This window comes from Apodemus sylvaticus, chromosome 16 (assembly GCF_947179515.1).
Source record: "Apodemus sylvaticus chromosome 16, mApoSyl1.1, whole genome shotgun sequence".
Taxonomy (NCBI): Eukaryota; Metazoa; Chordata; class Mammalia; order Rodentia; family Muridae; genus Apodemus; species Apodemus sylvaticus.
The window spans coordinates 62,747,292-62,757,887 of NC_067487.1; the positions used below are offsets into that span (position 1 = coordinate 62,747,292).

At 45.5% G+C, this 10,596-nt stretch overlaps 1 pseudogene; it reads right to left on the minus strand.

Annotated features, from left to right (window-relative positions):
- Window positions 1–508: 508 nt before the first annotated feature.
- LOC127666936 (apoptosis regulator BAX-like) lies at window positions 509–1,104 on the minus strand (annotated as a pseudogene).
- Between the last annotated feature and the right edge of the window lie 9,492 nt (window positions 1,105–10,596).

Here is a 10,596-nt window from a genome sequence, read left to right on the forward strand (position 1 = left end):
TACCAGATGCTTACCTGGAACTATGGTAGGAATTGGAAATAAAAGTTTGACCCAAGCCCTGCCCATTGAAGAAATAAATTCTAACCTGTGTCCAGAGGCCCGAGAAACAGATGAGTTATGGTATAAGCATCAATCTTTGTTAATTTTCCATTGCTCTTAACATCCTGCAACAGGCTAGTACATTATAGAGAAAAGGCTGCTTCATTTCTGAATGAAGGTCAAGGGGCACTGCTGATGGCCTTTCTTGCTGGCAGAGTAGTGGTGTAAGGCAATATAAGGAAGGAGGCATGGAGGGTATTCTGTGAGTATGTGCATCCTCTACTGTCTCTCTTCTTTTTTTCTTCCAAAGTGGACCTGAGGTTTACTGGCACCTCCCCCAGGCCACCATTCCTACCCCCTCCCAATAATTACAAAAGTAAAAATAAAATGTCTTTCCCCTTTCCCCAGTCATTCCAGCAAAGTGTCATAATTTTTGAAGAAAAGACACAGTCCAAGGCAGTGGGAGGCCTCAGCCCATCTTCGTCCAGATGGTGAGTGAGGCGGTGAGGACTCCAGCCACAAAGATGGCCACTGTTTGCCGTGTGGGTGTCCCCAAGTAGGAGAGGAGGCCATCCCAGCCACCCTGGTCTTGGATCCAGACAAGCAGCCGCTCACGGAGGAAGTCCAGTGTCCAGCCCATGGTGGCTCTGATCAGCTCGGGCACTTTAGTACACAGGGCCCTGAGCACCGGTTTGTTAGAGTAGGGCAAAGTAGACTAGGGCAACTACCTGGCCCCAGCTGAGGTTGCCATCTGCAAACGTGTCAGCTGCCACACGGAAGAAGACTTCTGGGGGTGGGTGGGGTCCGTATCCGCATCTGTGATCATCCTCCGCAGTGCCATATCGCCATCCAGTTCATCTCCAATTCGCCTGAGACTCCAATTCGCTCAGCTTCTAGGTGGATGCACCCCGGGGTGACTGCTCCAAGATCAGCTCGGGCGTCTCCCCAGCCATCCTCCCTGCTCGATCCTGGATGAAACCCTGTAGCAAAAAGGCCCCCTGTCTTCATGATCTGTTCAGAGCTGGTGGGCCCGCCGCCTCCGAGCTGCTCCCCCGACCCATCCATCACGCGTGTCTCTGTTCTTACGAAGCTGTTCATATTCAAGAGGCCCCACGTGTCAACTCCTCTCAAAGGGGCCTCCTCTACTACCATGGTTAGACTAAGTTTCTTCTCGCTCAGTATGTCACAGTGGGGATTAAATCTCCAACAGGAGATTGGGAGGAACCAACCATGTTCAAACCGTAGCACAGTCCACCAACAAGGAAAGGCAGTGCCAGCTCAGTCAGCCAGAGAGCGAGAAGGAGGGAGACGGAGAGATAGAGATCAAGAGAACCCCCTTCCCGACTCTTCTTCCCTTGCTTAACTTCTGCTAGATATGTCTAACCTTTTGATTTTGCAACAGGATTCTTGTTGTCTACAAAGTTCACAATGCAGAACCTTCCAGCTAAGTTCGAACATTAAAAGTCACACAGCCAATATCATAATACTTTCAATAAATGTACCCTTCTGTGTTGGGCCACATTGGGAGCCATCTTTGGCTGCATGTGTCCCACAAACCTTGGGTTAGATATACCTCTGTGAGTCTAGACCTAGATCCATCTGGACCTAGGTTCAGATGCAGAAGATGGAAATCCAGCGGTGGTCAACCAAAGAAACAGCAAGGAAGCAGGGAAGCAGGACCTGCAGCAGGAGGAAGGTAGGGTTCCACAGTAGACCCTGCAGGGGAGCTGGGAGGGTGGGCTTTGGCACCCTCATGCCTATGTGTGGGCTGGTGTCTGTCTGTGTGTCTGTATGTCTGTCTAAAACACACACACACACACACACACACACACACACACACACGAACCCTGAGCAGAGCAGCTAGGCCTGGAAGGCCAGTCGCAGAGCTTGCGTCTAGAGTGTAATGTGTAAACCATCTGTCTCGCCATGCTAGTAGGAGCACTAATAAAAGTTACATGTTGAAACTTTTGCAGGCACTTATACATAAAAATTCCATATGCCAATTGACTGAACTACACAAGCACATCTGTCAAAAACAGGTCTCTTAGGCACAGTTAAGGACATTCCAAAGTAGCTTTATAACTGCTCCGGCCTCCAAGAAGCAGGAATTAACTCTCGTGAGCTGGGTCTCTTACTGAATGAAGGATTGGGCCAAATGTCTAAATAACTCAAGTCCACATTCCCCTTTGACCCTCATTAGAGAAGACATCGGCAGTGCTGTGGAACTCTGTCTTTTGAGTACTATGTGACCACTGCTGTCTCAAAAGCAGGGCAGCTGTGATTCCTCACAAGGTTGGGCTGGCTAACACTCCCTCACGGAAAGGGAGGCTCGCAAGGCCCCTTAGCTCCCCTTCCCCTCTGAGGAGCAATAAATGGTTAACATTACTGGAGGAGTGAGTAGCTCTCCTTTGGAGGAGTAGCTGCCTATAAATTATCTATGCTCCTGAAAGTCATCATTTAAACTCATTGGTTCACCAAGGCAGTGTTGGGGGAATCATCTCTTTAATGTGTGCAGGATTGGTGCCCTATATGGGGTGAATAGATGTCTCACTCCCAAACCCATAAAACATTGAAGCAAAGCCCAAAATTGTACTCTTGGTCCAGTCCACGAACTTGTTAATATGGTCAAAATGACCCACGGTTCAGGTCCGACAAACTTGAAGCAGATCACGTTCTGAATGTCTCATCACTGTCTTGCTCCAGCAGTGTTGGCAGTGTGACACACACAGGCACACACTGGGTTATCAAGCCACAGATGTCAAGTGTTATTTTACCTTGAAACTCCAGGGAACGTATTTCTGGGGGGGGGGCGCCTCCATCCTCTGTCTGCCTGAGATGGAGAGGCATGGAGACTGTTGTCCTGTCCTTCATGCCAAGCTAGGCACACACTAACCCCCATGTGTGGCATGCCTGAGCCAGCAACGGTCTGGCTTCTTTTTCCTCAGACTCTTTGTCCGTTTCTTCTCTGACATGCATGAAGATTTCTTTAGAAAAGAAAGAGTGAATAAACAAGCACATTTGGAGGAGATCTGGAATCTTCAAATGTCTCGGTGTGTTGGCATAGCAGCGAGATGCTAGCGAGATGAAGCAGGGAATCTGTGGGTACGGATGCCATGTGGATCTCAGAAACAAGAGGCGCACTGGGAGAGGAGCCCAGTCTCGGAGCTGGACACATGAAGAAAGGCTTGGGCAGGTCAGTTCAGTGCCTGCTTGGTGAGTTCAGAGCTAGCACTCTTCCCAGCTGTCTCTGACTGTGCCACTAGCTGTCACCCAGACAGGAGAGAGATTCTTTCTTTACCCACTGTCAGACTATTATCTTCATAAGCAGGTGCCTCAATTTCACACTAAATTAAAGGGATACTGCTTGCCACTCGTTGCAATTTTGTGGGTTCTTTCTTTTCCCACCTTCTAACCCTCCAGTTTCACCCCTAACACTAAATAGGAGAGAAACAAGGGTAGAGGAGAGAGAGAGGAATTAGAAATCTATTTTCTAATTTCTTTCCTTTGTTTCTTCCTTGGCCATTGCTACTAACAAGCTGCAAACAACTTGCTTAAATGACCAATAACTCCTCCTCTAACACCACTTGGGAACCTCATGCTTATATGTCCTTTGGAAAGTTCCCAGATATCAAAACATCACACAGTCATATTATCTGCAGCTGGCAAAACCACGCTTCTGCAAGAGCAAGAGGCAAATCTTATAATGCGCTTCAGTCAGACCATAGCAGCCCCATAACCATTTACCTGGAATTAAAATGAAAGCACATTCCTATACTATTTCTGTGTATTTTGGTTTGTTTGTTTGTTTTTCTGAAATCAAAATTCCAGAACTCTCACTACAGGATACAAAAATGGCAGAGCTTTGTGGAGATTTGAGTGAGAATGGGGCCCGCTTAAGCTCACGTGTTTGAATATTTGGTCTTGAGATGGTGGAATCGTTTGGTAAGGATTAGGAGTCGTGGCCATGTTGGAGGAGGTGCGTCACTGGGGTGAGTTTTCAAAAGCTCATGCCATTCCCAGCTAGTGCCTCCCCCACCCCACTCTCTGCCGGATCAGATGTAAGCTCTAAGCTACTGCTCCAGGACCAGGCCTGCCTGCTGGCTCGCTTTCTGCCATGATGGTCGTGGACATGGACTCGCCCTCTGGAACTGTAAGTCCCAATAAACTCTTGCATAAATTGCCTTGGTCGTGCATGTGGTGTTTTCACAGCAATCAGAAACTAAGACACAGTTGGGCAGTGGTGGCGCACGCCTGTAATCCCAGCACTCTGGGAGGCAGAGGCAGGTAGATCTCTTGAGTTCGAGGCCAGCCTGGTCTACAGAGTGAGTTCCAGGACAGCCAGAGCTATACAAAGAAACCCTGTTTCGAAAAAAAACAAATCCAAAAAAAAAAAAAAAACAAAAACCAACAACAAACAACAACAACCAAAAAAACCTAAGACACACCTAATGGCCAACACAGTGCCTTCCCCACCAGAACTCCTAGTGTGGGGACTCAGTCACTAGAGATCCAGTTACAGAAATCTGTAGGGAGACCTGGGGGAGGGAAGGTTACCGGTAATGGAGAGAATGTGGTTAGCTCCAAATAGTAAGGAATCTGTAGTAGGAGCTGAAGTCTGACTGGTGCTGCGTAACAAACCAGCTAAGGCTTCCAGACTAGCTGCTCTTGTTGCTGTCAGAACACATGCTCCTCATGGGGGCGCTACTTTCCCTCAAGAAACTGATTCTTGGGATGAACATGGGAAAACATTGCGGACATTGCAACCATCTACGATTCTCCATACTGTACCCTATGAAAGCCTGATGTCTTAATCTTAAGTCTTCGTGATGGGCTTTTTTAAAAGCAGCGTTGTGAACATGATATCTTGTGGATAGCATTGATACAAGAGAGACACACAGTGTGTGAGTGATCAAGAGAAAAGCTAGGTGGATAGAAGGCTGTGACTGGAAGGTTTTCTCTCAAGCACTGCTTCTCCTCAGTGCTATTTACCAATTTGGAGGGGAGCTTTTACTCTGTTTTGTTTGTGGTTGAATTGCCATAATGACTCTCCATTCAAATTTAAAAATAAAGATGGAGGTAGCCACAGCCCTTTCTGGTCTTCTCATCCCCTTTTTTGCTATTTACTAAGCAACATTCATGATTGTCTGCTGGTAGCAGATTCACTCTTTCTGGAAACCACAAAACCTTAGTGCCAGTAATAGTAGTATCCCAGGTTGGGCCCAGTGGTGGTGTCCCAGGCTAGGCTTAGTGGTGGTGTCCCAGGCTGGACCCAGTGGTGGTGTCTCAGGCTAGACCCAGTGGTGACGTCCCAGGCTTGGTGCTGTTCTGACCTAGAGGCACTCATCCTGTGCCAGTATTTTTGGTTTCATGTTCTTTCTTGGCTAAATTGAATTACTGTATATGTTCAGGCATGTATTTTATTTCCTTTTTGTTTCCTTCAACATATTATCCTAGATGTTAAGATTTATACATAAATGCATTGCTTGCCAGGTTACTTGTCATTAAAATGCCACACCCTGAAAACCAGCATGAGTCTGTTCCCTGGAAAATTTGATTCTGACACCAAAGAAGAAGATCTTTTGCTACTTTGTGTCAGACAAACAAAGGGAAAAGCAGATTTAGAAATTTTTATTGTAATGTTTTCCATAAATAGTTTTAGTACATCTTTACTGTGTTGATTAATAAATATTGGAATTTGTCAGGTCTTATTCAAGCAGTCAGAAGCAGCAAAAGTTCCTCAGAGGTTTTTTTTTTTTTTTTTTTTTTTATGAGCTTGCTACATTTAATAGCCACAACCCAATAATCTAGAACTGTGAGCTACTGATTTATACTTCTCTTTAAGCACTCAGGAATCGCCGGGCAGTGGTGGTACACACCTTTAATCCCAGCACTTGGGAGGCAGAGGCTCCCAAGATTTCTGAGTTTGAGGCCAGCCTGGTCTACAGAGTGAGTGCCAGGACAGCCAGGGCTACACAGAGAAACCCTGTCTCGAAAAAACAAAAAAACAAATAAACAAACAAACAAAAACCCACTCAGGAGGCAGAGGCAGGCAGATCTTTGTGAGTTCAAGACCAGCCTGGTGTACAAGCCAGGACTGTTGTTATACAGAAAAAACAAAATAATTTTCTTTTTAAAAATTATTTTATTACTTTGTATGTATTATTTTGTCTGATGTCTGTCTGTGCATCATATGCATGCATCACCAATGGAGCCCAGAAGAGGGCATCAAATCCCAAGAGGTATCTTCACCAAGAGTTGTGAGTCACCTTCTGAGCTGAGTGTTGGAGAAAGGCAGTCTTCTGGACGAGCTGCCGGTACTCTTAACCACTGAGCCATTGATCAAGCCCTGGGCACATTGATATTCAATACTTGTATATAATGCATACTAGTCAAAACAAGCTAATTAACAGTTCCATTTCCTTATTTGTGTTTAGCGTCTTCCAACTTCTGTGTTTACTCGTAAAATACACAGTAGGTTTTGTGGGCTGTAGTTGTGCTGGCTGGTTGGTTTTATGTCAGCTTGACCTAAGCTTTAGTCATCTGAGAATAGGAAATCTCAATAAAGAAAATGTCTCTGTAGGCAGGCCTGTAAGGAATTTTCCTTCTTAGTGATTGATGTGGGAGAGCCCATCCCTTGTGGGTGGTGCTATCCCTAGGCTGGTGATCCCGGATCACCTGCTGCTTTCAATAAGAAAGCAGGCAGAAAATCAAAACAACCCTGAGATTGCACCTCACACCAGTCAGAATGGCTAAGGTTAAAAACTCAGGAGACAGCAGGTGTTGGTGAGGATGTGGAGAAAGAGGAACACTCCTCCACTGCTGGTGGAATTGTAAGATGGTACAACCACTATGGAAATCAGTCTGGCGGTTCCTCAGAAAACTGGACATGACAGTTCCGGAGGACCCTGCTATACCTCTCCTGGGCATGCATTCCCCAGCATGCAATAAGGACACATACTCCACTATGTTCATAGCAACCTTATTTATAATAGCCAGAAACTGGAAAGAACCCAGATGTCCCTCGGTGGAGGAATGGATACAGAAAATGTGGTATATATACACAACGTAATACTACGCAGCAATTAAAAACAATGAATTCACGATTTTTTTAGGCAAATGGTTGGAACTGGAAAATATCATCCTAAGCGAGGTAACCCAATCACAAAAGAATACACATGGAATGCAATCATTGATAAGTGGATATTAATTAGCCCTGAAGCTCTGAATACTGAAGACACAATTAGCATATCAAATGATTCCCATGAAGAAGGAAGAAGAGGGCCCTGGTCCTGGAAAGGCTTGATCCAGTATTGTAGGGGAGTACCAGGACAGAGAAAAGGGAGGGGGAAAGATAGGAGAATGGATGGAGAGAGGACTTATGGGACATATGGGGGGAGGACTGGGAAAGGGGAAAGCATTTGGGATGTAAATAAGGAATATAGAATGAATATATATATATATATATATATATATATATATATATATATATATATATATATAAAGGTAACAAAACCCCAGGGGGGAAAAAAAAAAAGAAAGAAAGCAGGCAGAACAAGCAAGAGATGGGAGCAGGCCAGGAAGCAGCACCCATGGCCTCCACATCCGCTCTGCCTCCAGGTTCCTGTCCTAACTGCCTTTGATGATGAACAGTGATGAGGAAGGTTAAGTGAACTGAACCCTTCCCGCCCCATCATGCTTTGGGGTCACAGTGTTTCTCAGAGAAACTCTTAAGGTGGTAATCATCCCACTGATTTTCATCACTCACATCCTTTCTGCCAAGACAACTAAAAGTAAAAGACAAAGGCGGAAAGGATGAGTCACCCCATTCTTGGTGCCCAACCAGTTAACAGTATCTATCTTTCTATCAAACTGCATCCAGCCAATGGACCAATGGATCTACGGTCCGTCGTGATGGGGAATTCAAGGCAATGCGGGCACGAAAGCAGCTAGCCATAGTAAGCCAATGACAGCAGATGAATTTTCACCTGGCTTTTCCCACTTAATACAGCACAAGATCCCTACCTAAGGAACAGCTCTCCCCACGGTTGGACTGGGACTCTCCACATCGATCAAGACAACTTTCCACAGACAGGTATAGTACAACTGATGATACAAGCTCATCCCCCACTAGCTTACAATAAATGAGACTGAGACTACGGTTATTGTATTTGGCTTTGACCATTCCTGGGGAGTAACCCTAATCTGTTTTTCTACCTGCTGGCCTGGCTACCTCCCCAGCGGTGTACCCCAATACTTGCTGTTTTTCCTGGCCATGTGACCATGGAACCTTGCTTCTCATGGTCCCTTCTCCCTCTCCCTCGTGGTTTTTCCTCTCTTCCTCTCACTTTCCACCCCAACCAGGTATCTCAAAACCCACCTACCTCTAAGCCCTCCAGTAATTGGCTGTAGTCGATTTTATTTAACCAATCATTTTAAATTAAGGAACAAAGTTTACACCACAAAAAACTTGTAAACCTGAGAATTCACTCAAAGCCTGCAGGTACAGAATTTAGCATTAAAATACATAGCAACAGCCTTTAATCCCAGAACTTGGGAGGCAGAGGCAGGTGGATTTCTGAGGCCAGCCTGGTCTACAGAGTGAGTTCCAGGACAGCTATAAACATGACTATAGAGAGAAACCCTATCTTGAAAACAAACAAACAAACAAACAAACAACAAAAAAATACATAGCAACAGGCCAAACTTGAACACTCAGGAGCTAGTTAGCTAATCCCTCACAGGTGTACCTGAAGGCCTGCCTCCCCAGAGATTCTAGGTTAAGGAATGTTGACAAATAAAGCTGAAGTCACAGCAGCTGAAGTCACAGCCTGCTGCGCTTTATTCATTCGCCCTCAGTGACTGATGGGCGAAAGTCGGATCATGCTGGACTGAGGATGTGGCTTGGGGGTTAAGAGCACTGGCTGCTCTTCTAAAGGACCAACGTTCCATCACCAGCAACCATGTGGTAGAGCATAGATGCCCACAACTTCAGTTCCAAGGGCCCAATGCCCTCTACTGATCTCTGAAGGTACTAGCCATGAACATATTCACAGACATAAATGCAGGCAAAACATCATACATATAAAAACCAAAATAAAAAATTTAAAGTGGGATGCGACAGGATTTTCCCTGTCCAATTACATTAAAATATTAGTGCACAGCAGGAGGCCTGTGATTGGCCAGGGAAAAGGGAGGCAGAGCTAGGAGTGGCAGAGACAGAGAGCATCTTGGGAGAAACGGAGGAGAGCAAGGATGGAGATGGGCTGGAAGAGCCTGATCCAGTGTGGTTTTAATAGCTACAGGTAGTTATGATATTATAAAGGATAGATTATTTTGAGATAATTTGTCTAATCTAAGTGGGCAGTTTTTATCATCATCAGCTGGTTCTAGAATTATTGTATTGGCATCTTGTGAATTGAGAATTTATGGATTAATTATAAGCTTCTAGAATTTTGTTTCTATCCGGTTGCTGGGTGGTGTGGCGACTGACTGCAGTGTGAACGGTCATTGCATGGGACAAATGAACAAAGGAAAATGAGTGGCAGCAAAAGGAACTTGGGAGCTCCGGCCACACTGGAGAGCTGGTGGGCAGAGACAGAGCTGATGGGACTGCAGCAGGCCCACGAGTTGCTGGCACAAGTGCGGGAATGAGCCAGTTCTTTTTTTTAATATTTCCCACAATAGGGAGATCATTGTGGTGGTGAATGGCCATAGTCCCAGGTGTTTGGGACACTGAAGCAAGAAAATCACTTAAACCTAGAGGCTCTAGGCCAGCCTTGGAAATATAATGAAGTCCCATTTGTGAATAGGAGGGTTATTTAAGGAGAGTGTATGTAAGGAAATACATACATTTGAGATATGTAAACATAGTCAAGTAAGAAGCAAATGTAAGACCCAGGCCTTGAAATGAGGGATTTGAGTATGTGATAGAAATTCCCAAGTCAGGAGAGACATAATGGAGAGACTTCAGAAAAGTGCTGTTCTTCAGGGTAAAGGGCGTGAACGGATGCTGGGCGCCTTGTAGCGAATCTAAGGTCAAGAAGAGGAGAGTCAGCCGGGCGGTGGTGGCACACGCCTGTAATCCCAGCACTCTGGGAGGCAGAGGCAGGCGGATTTCTGAGTTCGAGGCCAGCCTGGTCTACAGAGTGAGTTCCAGGACAGCCAGGACTATACAGAGAAACCCTGTCTTGAAAAAACAAAAAACAAACAAACAAAAAAAAAAACAAAAACAAAAGAAACAAAAAACAAAAGAAGAAGAGAATCTAAAGAGATAGTTGAAAAATAAGGCAGTCTAGCATCAGAGGAAAAGACAAGAGAGCAAAAGGTCGCACTTAAGGGGCTTGGCCCAGCTGCCGAGAAGGTGGGAGATCCTGTAATCGACGCTTTGCTGAACAGGCAACAACACCATCTTTGTTTCTCCTACATGTGTTACATGAAGTCAGCTCTTGGGTAGGGCTTTATTTTGATCCAAGTTAATAGAAGACAGATGTCTGGCATCTGGTCCTACAACCGAGGCTGGCCACTGTTTCTGAGCAGCTGGCAGTTGTGCCTGGGCCA